This window comes from Sinocyclocheilus anshuiensis, unplaced genomic scaffold (assembly GCF_001515605.1).
Source record: "Sinocyclocheilus anshuiensis isolate Anshui unplaced genomic scaffold, SAMN03320099.WGS_v1.1 scaffold746, whole genome shotgun sequence".
Taxonomy (NCBI): Eukaryota; Metazoa; Chordata; class Actinopteri; order Cypriniformes; family Cyprinidae; genus Sinocyclocheilus; species Sinocyclocheilus anshuiensis.
Window position 1 is genome coordinate 516,559 of NW_015544173.1, and position 10,770 is coordinate 527,328.

General features: G+C 35.8%; 1 protein-coding gene across 1 annotated transcript in view; it reads right to left on the minus strand.

Annotated features, from left to right (window-relative positions):
- Positions 1 to 8,457: 8,457 nt before the first annotated feature.
- Positions 8,458 to 10,770, minus strand: part of timeless (timeless circadian clock) — a gene marked incomplete at its 5' end in the record, with an annotated part of 71,144 nt that continues 68,831 nt past the window's right edge. Inside the window, one exon of the mRNA XM_016496158.1 lies at positions 8,458 to 8,644. The remainder of the gene's footprint in view (positions 8,645 to 10,770) is intronic.

Consider the following 10,770-nt stretch of genomic DNA (forward strand, 5'->3'; position numbering starts at 1 on the left):
AAAATTTTGGCAATAGCTGGTCATATTCCAAACAATACAAACAGTTTGGAGTGTACATACTGTCATCTTGATTTCCATCATCTCAGACATTTCACACAGTACCCGTGTTAATTTTGGCAGGAAATTTAGTTTTAATTTTAGTCTTTTGACTAAAATGCCATATAGTTTTAGACATACTGTATATTCAAGTTTCATCCCATATATTCAAGTTTCATCCCATATATTCAGACTTTCATTCCATATATTCAAGTTTCATTATATATATATATATATATATATATATGGAAGTTTGAATATATAGAATGAAACTTGAATATATATGAAATGAAAGTCTGAATATATGGAAAGAAAGTTTGAATATATTAAATGAAAGTCAGAATATCTGGAATGAAACTTGAATATATTGAATGAAAGTCAGAATATCTGGAATGAAACTTGAATATATGGAATGGAAGTCTGAATATATGGGATAAAACATGAATATATGGAATGAAAGTCTGAATATATGGGATGAAACAAATTTCAGGTTTGTTACTTTAAAAACTATTTCTACTTTTCTAAGAAGTGTACCCTCACAAATCAACACAATCTAATCTACTTTCACTAAGAAGACATTCAGCAAAATCAAAGCCACTCAACCTAAACTGCTCTGCTCCGCAAAGAACTAAATAAAACTTGACTTATACAACGTCTACAATTTCATCCACATCCGGGAAGGGGACAAAAATTGAGTTCTCTACCAGAACTATCAGTATTAGCTTTTGATAATGAGGCCTTCACAGACATGCTAAACAAGAGGGTCATAATCTACATTGATGACATTTTGATTTATTCCTCAACATTAGAAAAAACACATTAAGCATGTTAAGTTGGTACAGCAGCACCTGAAGACGTGTGAGTTCCACACAATAACCATTGCTTTCCTTGGATATATACTCAGTCCAGATGGGGTAGCAAGCTGCCCACTACTGACTACAGTAAAATAACTTCAAATGTTTCTAGGATTCTCTAACTTCTACAGATGCTTTATCAGAAACTTCAGCATGACCTCTCACATTGATTCTCTGGGGAGCCACTAAGAAGCTAAAGTGGAATGTCACTTGTTATACCGTCTCTACCTTTTGTTTAAGAAATAGATGCCTCTGATACAGACAAAAGAGTGATACTCTCGCAGCACCATGGCTCTCCAGCGAAGTTGCCTTTACCCCAACAGCTTTTGTCTCATATAGCCCTAGACTTTATTACAGATCTACCCATTTCTCAAGGAAACACGGTCATACTTATAGTTGTTGATCACTTTTCCAAAGCCTGCCACCTCATTCCAGTATCCAAGTTACCAGAAGACATTGTTTCTGACCCAGGTGCACAGTTCACTTCCTGCCTATGGAAGGCATTCTTCAAATAACTAAATGTCAATGTGAGCCAAACCTCTAGATATCACCCTCAGTCAAACAGGAACTCAAGCAGGAACTGGAACAATATCTAAACTCCTACTGTCATCTAATCAGTCCGATTAAAGCTGTTTTTTGCTTTGGGAAATGTATGCCCAGAATTCCCTCCACAAACTCTCTACTGGCACAACTTCCTTTAACTCTGGCCCTCTTCGTTTAGGAGTCACACTTGCCTTCTTCGCGGTCAAAAGTGACCGAAGCCTTGAAATTTAACTTCTTTTTTTTTTTTCAGGAAAATCAATGTAATCTATTTTTGTTCAATAATATTTTTTTATTATTATTTATGATTTTGAGGGAATTTTATGATACTATGCAATATTTATAACATTTTAATGAGCTGTTTTCTCCATTAGAATTAATATACTGTATATTTTTTATCTCTTTATTTATTTACTATTTTTTAATAAATGCAATATTTCACATTAAAATAGAGTGAAGGCATTTAAAATCCATTTTTTTAAGTGAGAATTGGGCCATCTGGAGGCATTAAAAAAATTAAAACTTGTGTAATGTTGCGTAACCTTGTATTAGCACCCTATATAGATATACAGGTGCATCTCAATAAATTAGAATGTCGTGGAAAAGTTAATTTATTTCAGTAATTCAACTCAAATTGTGAAACTCGTGTATTAAATCAATTCAATGCACACAGACTGAAGTAGTTTAAGTCTTTGGTTCTTTTAATTGTGATGATTTTGGCTCACATTTAACAAAAACCCACCAATTCACTATCTCAACAAATTAGAATATGGTGACATGCCAATCAGCTAATCAACATACAGAGGCCTTTGGATTCCCATTGTTTTAGACATAATTTCCTCATTTTATTAGGTTTTACTTTTATATATATATATTTAGACATTCTAAAAGACTACTTTTTGTCAAGGTTTAGATATTTTTGGTTAGATAAGTATCAGGTTTTACATTATGATTACAGGCGAACATTAAAATCTTGTTAGAGAGGGAACACATAGAAAGCATTTTTGCTACTCAGTATTTGATCATTAAAAATCTAACAAAATAAGGAATGAATAGTGATCATTCAAAAAACTTTACACAAACATTTTGTAATTAATTAATATTTTATTCAATGTAATTCAATAAATGTTAATAAAACTTCAGAAGGGAACAGCAATTATGATGAAACACATAATAAACTGGGCAGAAGGACACTATGGTGTGTGTCTCGATGAACGCAAACAAAGATGAAAAACGAGTCCTGGGGAGAGTATTTGATCCTTTGATTTTATAGTAGCCGTGGCAGCAGGCAGGGGGAAAGGTGATTGTTTTATAAACAAATATTGTGTTTGTGTGTGTGTGTGTCTGTCTGTCTGTGTGTGTGTGTGTGTGTGTGTGAAAGTAAGAGAGAGAGAATGAGAATATCTTTTGGATTTTTTGATTTATGATTTATTGATTTTATTTCAATAAAAGCTGTCTTACTCTGATGCAGTCTTACCAGTTCATTTGTGTGTGTGTGTTTGTGTGTGTGTGAGAGTGAGAGAGAGAAAGCGAGCCTTTTGTTGTTTGTTTTCATTTATTGATTTTATTTTTAACATATTCTCACAATGTGCTCTGTTGCAGTCTTACCAGTTCATTTCTGTGTGTGTGTAAGCGGAGGGACCAGCCGCAGAGGCACCAGCCGCTGAGGCCAAGCCGTGGAGGGACCAGCTGCGGAGGGAGCAGCCACTGAGGCACGAGCCGCGGAGGGACCAGCCGCGGAGGCACCAGCCGCTGAGGCACGCGCCCTGGAGAGAGTGTGTGTGTTTGTGTGTGTAAGAGAGAGAGAATGAGAATATCTTTTGGATTTTTTGATTTATGATTTATTGATTTTATTTCAATAAAAGCTGTCTTACTCTGATGCAGTCTTACCAGTTCATTTGTGTGTGTGTGTTTGTGTGTGTGTGAGAGTGAGAGAGAGAAAGCGAGCCTTTTGTTGTTTGTTTTCATTTATTGATTTTATTTTTAACATATTCTCACAATGTGCTCTGTTGCAGTCTTACCAGTTCATTTCTGTGTGTGTTGTACGTGTGAGAGAGAGAGCCCCTTTTGTATTTTTTCCATTTATTGATTGGTAAATCAATTTTGCACTCCTGATATTCTAGAGTCACCCCTTGATTGCTGCGCACTTTTTTTCTGACTAGTGGATGATTTGTAGTTTGTACCACCAAAAGATTCACTGAGTTTTTTACATTTTTTCGTATTTCCCATTCATTTCCTATGTCGGTCATTTTTGACCGCGAAGAAGTCAAGTGTGACTATTTTTTTTTTTTTACCCTTTAACATATCCGAATCATGTCCATGATTTGTTTGTGTGTTCATATTGCTAATGTGACAAAAGTCACCAAGTGTCATCTCATTCCGATGAAGCTACGATTTTTAAAAATTCAAAATATAAATTTTTTAAAAATGACCAAAGAGGGCCAGAGGGTTAAATGCATTCTGGGCTTCCAATCTCCATTATTCCCATGGTCTGATGAACCATGAGATGAACCAGCTGTGGATGACTAGATGCGTCACAGGAAGACTGTATGGGGTCAAGCACAAGCCTCTCCAAATAGCCAAACGTCGCCAAAAGGTCCAAACCCTGATTACCAACCTGAACAATGGGTCTGGCTATCTACCCGAAATTTTCATCTCCACCTGCCATGCAAAAAGTTAAGTCCAAGGTATGTTGGTCCAATCAAAATTGTGAGACACATTACTCCAGTTTCCTATAGATTTCAGATAGATAGAATAATTTAGTATGTTTCCTTGCTCAAACCTGGTGGTAGCTCGAGGAGGGGTGATGAGACCAAAGATCACTTTTCATTGTGGTGGAGATTCACAGAACGGCAGGTATTTGGAAATCTAAGCAATTCTTTCCGCTCGCCATTCCCAAGTAAAGGATTTCAATGTTGACTGGTGTTCTAGTGGTACCCAATCCTGGTCCTGGAGAACCCCCAACACTGCACTGTACACAGCTGAATGTTTCAGATCTCCACCTTGTAAATGCCACCTAATTAATGTCATTAACATATAATAGAGCAGTGTTTCCCAATCCTGGTATTGGAATACACCCAACACTGCACATTTTTTGATGGCTGTCTTATCTAACACACACATTTGAGATCTTGGTGTCTTTATTAATGAGCTGATGAGTTGAATCAGGTGTGTTTGTTTACACAGTACAGTGTTGAGGGTACTCCAGGACGAGGACTGGGAATCACTGCTCTATTATACAACCCCAAACCACAAAAAGTTGATATCTTTTGTAAAATGCAATGAAATAAAGAACAAATTTTGATTTTGATGGCTGCAACACACTCCAAAAAAGTTGGGACAGAGAGACAATAAAAGTGAAAAGGTTACGGAATATCCAAATTAAACTGTTTTAAAACAGTCCACAATAAGCAGGTGAACTGGAAATAGGTTAGAGTATCGTGATTGAGTATAAAAAAAAACATCTCAGTCTTTGCAAGTAAAGCTGGATCATGGCTCATCACTTTGTGCCAAATTTCATGAGAAGTGTCAAACAAATCAAAAATCACATTTCTCAAGGCAAAATCACAAAGACTTTAGGTCTTTCACCAATTACCATACATAATATTGTGAAAAGATTCAGGGAATCCAGAGAAATCACAGTCTGTGTAGGGCAAGGCAGGAAACCTCAGGTGAATGTGTGTGACCTTTGAGCCCTCAGATGGCATTGCATAAGAAACCGTCATGCTGCGGTGTTAAATATAGCCACATCGGCTCAGGAGCACTTCAGAAAACCGCTGTCACTTAACATAGTCTGCCGCTGCATCAATAAATGTAACTTGAATCTGTGTTACTCAAGGAAAAAGCTATTCGTCAATTCTATGCAGTGATGCCATGGGGCTCTCTGGGCCAGAGCTCATCTCAGACAATCAAAAAGAGTGGAAATGTGTGCTGTGGTCAGATGAGTCCACATTTTCATTTGTTTCTGGGAAAAAGGAACATCGAGTTCTCAGTCACAAAGACCAAAGGGACCATCCAGACTTTCATCAGTGACAGATGCAAAAGCAAACGTCATGGTACTGGGGTGCAGCAGAGCAAACGGCATGGGTGACTGGCATATGTGCAAAGGTACCACTGACATGGAGGCATATATTGAAATTGTACAGAGACATATACTACCATCAAGATGATGTCTTTCATGGGAAGTCCATGGTTATTAGATCAAGACAGTGGGTGTGGATCAAAATGGATGCAGGGATTAATTCAGGAGATCACAGGATTTGTGTTCTACAAAGTAGTGCATCGCCATGTTGATCTGTTGACAGCAAAAGGAGGTGCTGCATTCTGAAACTGTCTCTCAAGCACTACCTCAATCTAGCATGGGTGCTCAACCTCAGGATACTGATGTGGGGTCAGTGGATTGTGATACTACATTTAAAAAAACACTCAGTACACCGACAATACTTGAGTTGACAGAGTTCTCAAGCTGGATGTCTAATACATTCCTCAAGAGCAAGGAAGCCAACAGAATATCTCAAATATTTTGTGAAATAAACATTGAGTAACAAAAAGAACATTAGTTCAAGGATTAGTAACATTGATTGATCCAGATGGTGGATCAGCACCTAGAGATGACCTCTACAATCTTGAATGTCAGCGGAGATCATGTCAACTAGCAAAACCCTAGAGACAGATCCCCTGTGAAGACCTCATCACCTTGATGAAACCGACTGAGCATGGTTTCTCCCAAGGTTTTTTTCTCCATTTTTGTCACCAATGGAGTTTTGGTTCCTTTGGCTTGCTTAGTTGGGGACGCTTGACTGATTGCACAGACACTATTGGAAGAGAGCTGAACTGGATGATGACATCACTGAATCATCAATGAACTGACTTTAGCTGAAAAATGACTCTGTTATTGCCCTCTTGCATTATTGACTAACTATTTTCCTGTTTTGACACTTTAAAGCTGCTTTGACAATCAGTATTGTAAAAAGCTCTATACAAATAAAGGTGACTTGACTTGATTGAAATGCTAAAACAAGTACAATTATTCAACTTTTGAGTAATAAGAGTACAGTTTGAACTCTCAGTAAGCTGTTTTCCCCAAGAAGTATTTACTATATATTTTCTTGTGAAAGAATTGAAGGGAATCACTAAAGTGGGGGGATGTTGCAGGTGTATTGTAAAACCAAGAGTGCCCAATAGATGTCAGTGATGCATAGAGGTGAGCAGTTCTGCAGCACTGTTGTAGGCAGAGAAAAGCTAAATTGCAGTGTATGGCACTTGTGTATGTATGTTGATTGCTGCTAAGAGGTGTCATTATTAAAAACACCAAGACCTAGACTGTTTCTTGAGCTTTTCTTAGTATATAAGATATTACAAATTTCTCTGAATGCAATGGTTAAACTTTTTGAATTTTGCTTAAGTAAATATACACTGCTGTTCAAAAGTTTGGGATCAGTAAGATTTTTAATGTTTTAAAGAAGTCTATTCTGTTCATCAAGGCTGCATTTATTTGGCCAAAAACACAGAAAAAAAAACTAATATTGCAAAATATTATTACCATTTAAAATATTGGTTTTCTAAGTTATTTCTGCATGCAAAGCTGATTTTTCATCATCATTACTCCAGTCTTCAGTGTCACAAAAGATTTCTATTTTGAATAAATGCTGTTCTTTTTAACTTTTTATTCATCAAATAATCCTGAAAAAAGTATCACGTTCCAAAAATATTAAGCAGCACAACTGTTTCCAATATTGATTATAAATCAGCATATTAGAATGATTTCTGAAGGATCATGCGACACTGAAGACTGGAGTAATGATGCTGAAACTTCAGCTTTGATCACAGGAATAAATTAATATTTTAAAGCATATTAAAATAGAAAACCATTATTTTAAATTGCAATATTATTTTTCTGTTTTCTTCTTCTTCTGTATTTCTGATCAAATAAATGCAGCCATGAGGAGCAGAAGAGACTTGGAAGGGGGATTTTAGAAAATATGCTTAGGGCCCCCAAAATGCTAGGACCGGCCCTGAAAGTATGGCCCATTTCAGGGGTGGTCAAAATTGAAAATCAGTCAATGCTACAGAAATTTACAGGTAAAGCTTCATGAGTAGGCTACTTTCTATGACCCCCCTAATTCTCACCATGAAATTTATAGATTTTTTACTGTTATTTATAAAAAGGCGTTAGAGCTTCAGACGCTGATTGAAGTGACTAATCATGAAAAGAAAAATGAACCACCCCTCCACTAGACTGAAGAGGGCCCTCTCTGGGAGGTTAGTTTTTGATTGCTTGCATGCCTAAAGGTAAGGTATCTTTTACAGTAGCATTATAACTTTAAATGGCTTATATGATATGTCAAGCTTGGAACTGTTCGGCATTCAAAACAACCCAACCTTATTGGTCATCATCACAATTTTGATGTACTGTTAGGTGTCAGCCTTATTTACATAAAGTTTGATGTTAACTAGCATACTAGTTATTCCAAATTCCACTTGTATACTTTAATGTTACTCATGTTATGGCTATGGACTATAGGTTTAACAATATAATTTTGCAGACAATTACAACATAATTTGGGCTACTTATACCAAAGTGCCAACTTAACAATAGCCCCTGATGGTTCCATTTTCTTTATGCTAGGACAATATCAGCAAGGCTAATACAGTCATAACCACAATGTAAACAATTTGCTTTTGAAGTCACGAGACAATGTATAGATTTAGCTAAAATTGAGTTACTTACATAGTTAAACTGAATGCTTGCTACAGTAGCCTAATTATGTTGCTTAAAAAGGGGGAAATGCCAAGCTGACAATGACAGAAGCTGAAATTAAATTACCTTATTTATTTTAGTTGGAGTGGTTGTGAAATCAATTTATTGACATCATATCTAAGCCCTGTAATTTAATTGACCAATCAGCAGTTGCAACAGCTGTGCAATGATCACACTACTTTATACTAGCTAAAATTGGCTTACTGCAACAAAATTATGACCATCAAATACAAACATTTGTCTGTTAAATATATTACAACAAAGCTGAGTTTCATACAGTAAACTTTATTAACATACAAAAGAGCACAGTCAGTTACCTCATAAGAGCAAAAGGTTTCTCTGTATAAGAATTATACAGTGAACACTGAGCCAAAGCCTATAGAAATGTGAGATAACAGAGCAATTATTGTTTTACTGACACTGAAGTGAGAATGCTGGTGTATCAACACGTTTCTAAACCAAAAAGCATTTAGAACAAGACTTTTGAAAATATATTCACAAAGATTTCCCAAAATAGTAAAATATCACAAACATGGCCAACAGTTCTTTTCCTGGGTAACTACAGAAGTTCAGAAAAAAGGTAGCTCAATGACTTAATTAATAATTCTTAATAATTCACTTAAAATGAAGAGGGGGGGGGGGGGGGGGGGGGCTGCATTTATTTGGCCAAAAACACAGAAAAAAAAACTAATATTGCAAAATATTATTACCATTTAAAATATTGGTTTTCTAAGTTATTTCTGCATGCAAAGCTGATTTTTCATCATCATTACTCCAGTCTTCAGTGTCACAAAAGATTTCTATTTTGAATAAATGCTGTTCTTTTTAACTTTTTATTCATCAAATAATCCTGAAAAAAGTATCACGTTCCAAAAATATTAAGCAGCACAACTGTTTCCAATATTGATTATAAATCAGCATATTAGAATGATTTCTGAAGGATCATGCGACACTGAAGACTGGAGTAATGATGCTGAAACTTCAGCTTTGATCACAGGAATAAATTAATATTTTAAAGCATATTAAAATAGAAAACCATTATTTTAAATTGCAATATTATTTTTCTGTTTTCTTCTTCTTCTGTATTTCTGATCAAATAAATGCAGCCATGAGGAGCAGAAGAGACTTGGAAGGGGGATTTTAGAAAATATGCTTAGGGCCCCCAAAATGCTAGGACCGGCCCTGAAAGTATGGCCCATTTCAGGGGTGGTCAAAATTGAAAATCAGTCAATGCTACAGAAATTTACAGGTAAAGCTTCATGAGTAGGCTACTTTCTATGACCCCCCTAATTCTCACCATGAAATTTATAGATTTTTTACTGTTATTTATAAAAAGGCGTTAGAGCTTCAGACGCTGATTGAAGTGACTAATCATGAAAAGAAAAATGAACCACCCCTCCACTAGACTGAAGAGGGCCCTCTCTGGGAGGTTAGTTTTTGATTGCTTGCATGCCTAAAGGTAAGGTATCTTTTACAGTAGCATTATAACTTTAAATGGCTTATATGATATGTCAAGCTTGGAACTGTTCGGCATTCAAAACAACCCAACCTTATTGGTCATCATCACAATTTTGATGTACTGTTAGGTGTCAGCCTTATTTACATAAAGTTTGATGTTAACTAGCATACTAGTTATTCCAAATTCCACTTGTATACTTTAATGTTACTCATGTTATGGCTATGGACTATAGGTTTAACAATATAATTTTGCAGACAATTACAACATAATTTGGGCTACTTATACCAAAGTGCCAACTTAACAATAGCCCCTGATGGTTCCATTTTCTTTATGCTAGGACAATATCAGCAAGGCTAATACAGTCATAACCACAATGTAAACAATTTGCTTTTGAAGTCACGAGACAATGTATAGATTTAGCTAAAATTGAGTTACTTACATAGTTAAACTGAATGCTTGCTACAGTAGCCTAATTATGTTGCTTAAAAAGGGGGAAATGCCAAGCTGACAATGACAGAAGCTGAAATTAAATTACCTTATTTATTTTAGTTGGAGTGGTTGTGAAATCAATTTATTGACATCATATCTAAGCCCTGTAATTTAATTGACCAATCAGCAGTTGCAACAGCTGTGCAATGATCACACTACTTTATACTAGCTAAAATTGGCTTACTGCAACAAAATTATGACCATCAAATACAAACATTTGTCTGTTAAATATATTACAACAAAGCTGAGTTTCATACAGTAAACTTTATTAACATACAAAAGAGCACAGTCAGTTACCTCATAAGAGCAAAAGGTTTCTCTGTATAAGAATTATACAGTGAACACTGAGCCAAAGCCTATAGAAATGTGAGATAACAGAGCAATTATTGTTTTACTGACACTGAAGTGAGAATGCTGGTGTATCAACACGTTTCTAAACCAAAAAGCATTTAGAACAAGACTTTTGAAAATATATTCACAAAGATTTCCCAAAATAGTAAAATATCACAAACATGGCCAACAGTTCTTTTCCTGGGTAACTACAGAAGTTCAGAAAAAAGGTAGCTCAATGACTTAATTAATAATTCTTAATAATTCACTTAAAATGAAGAGGGGGGGGGGGGGGGGGGGGG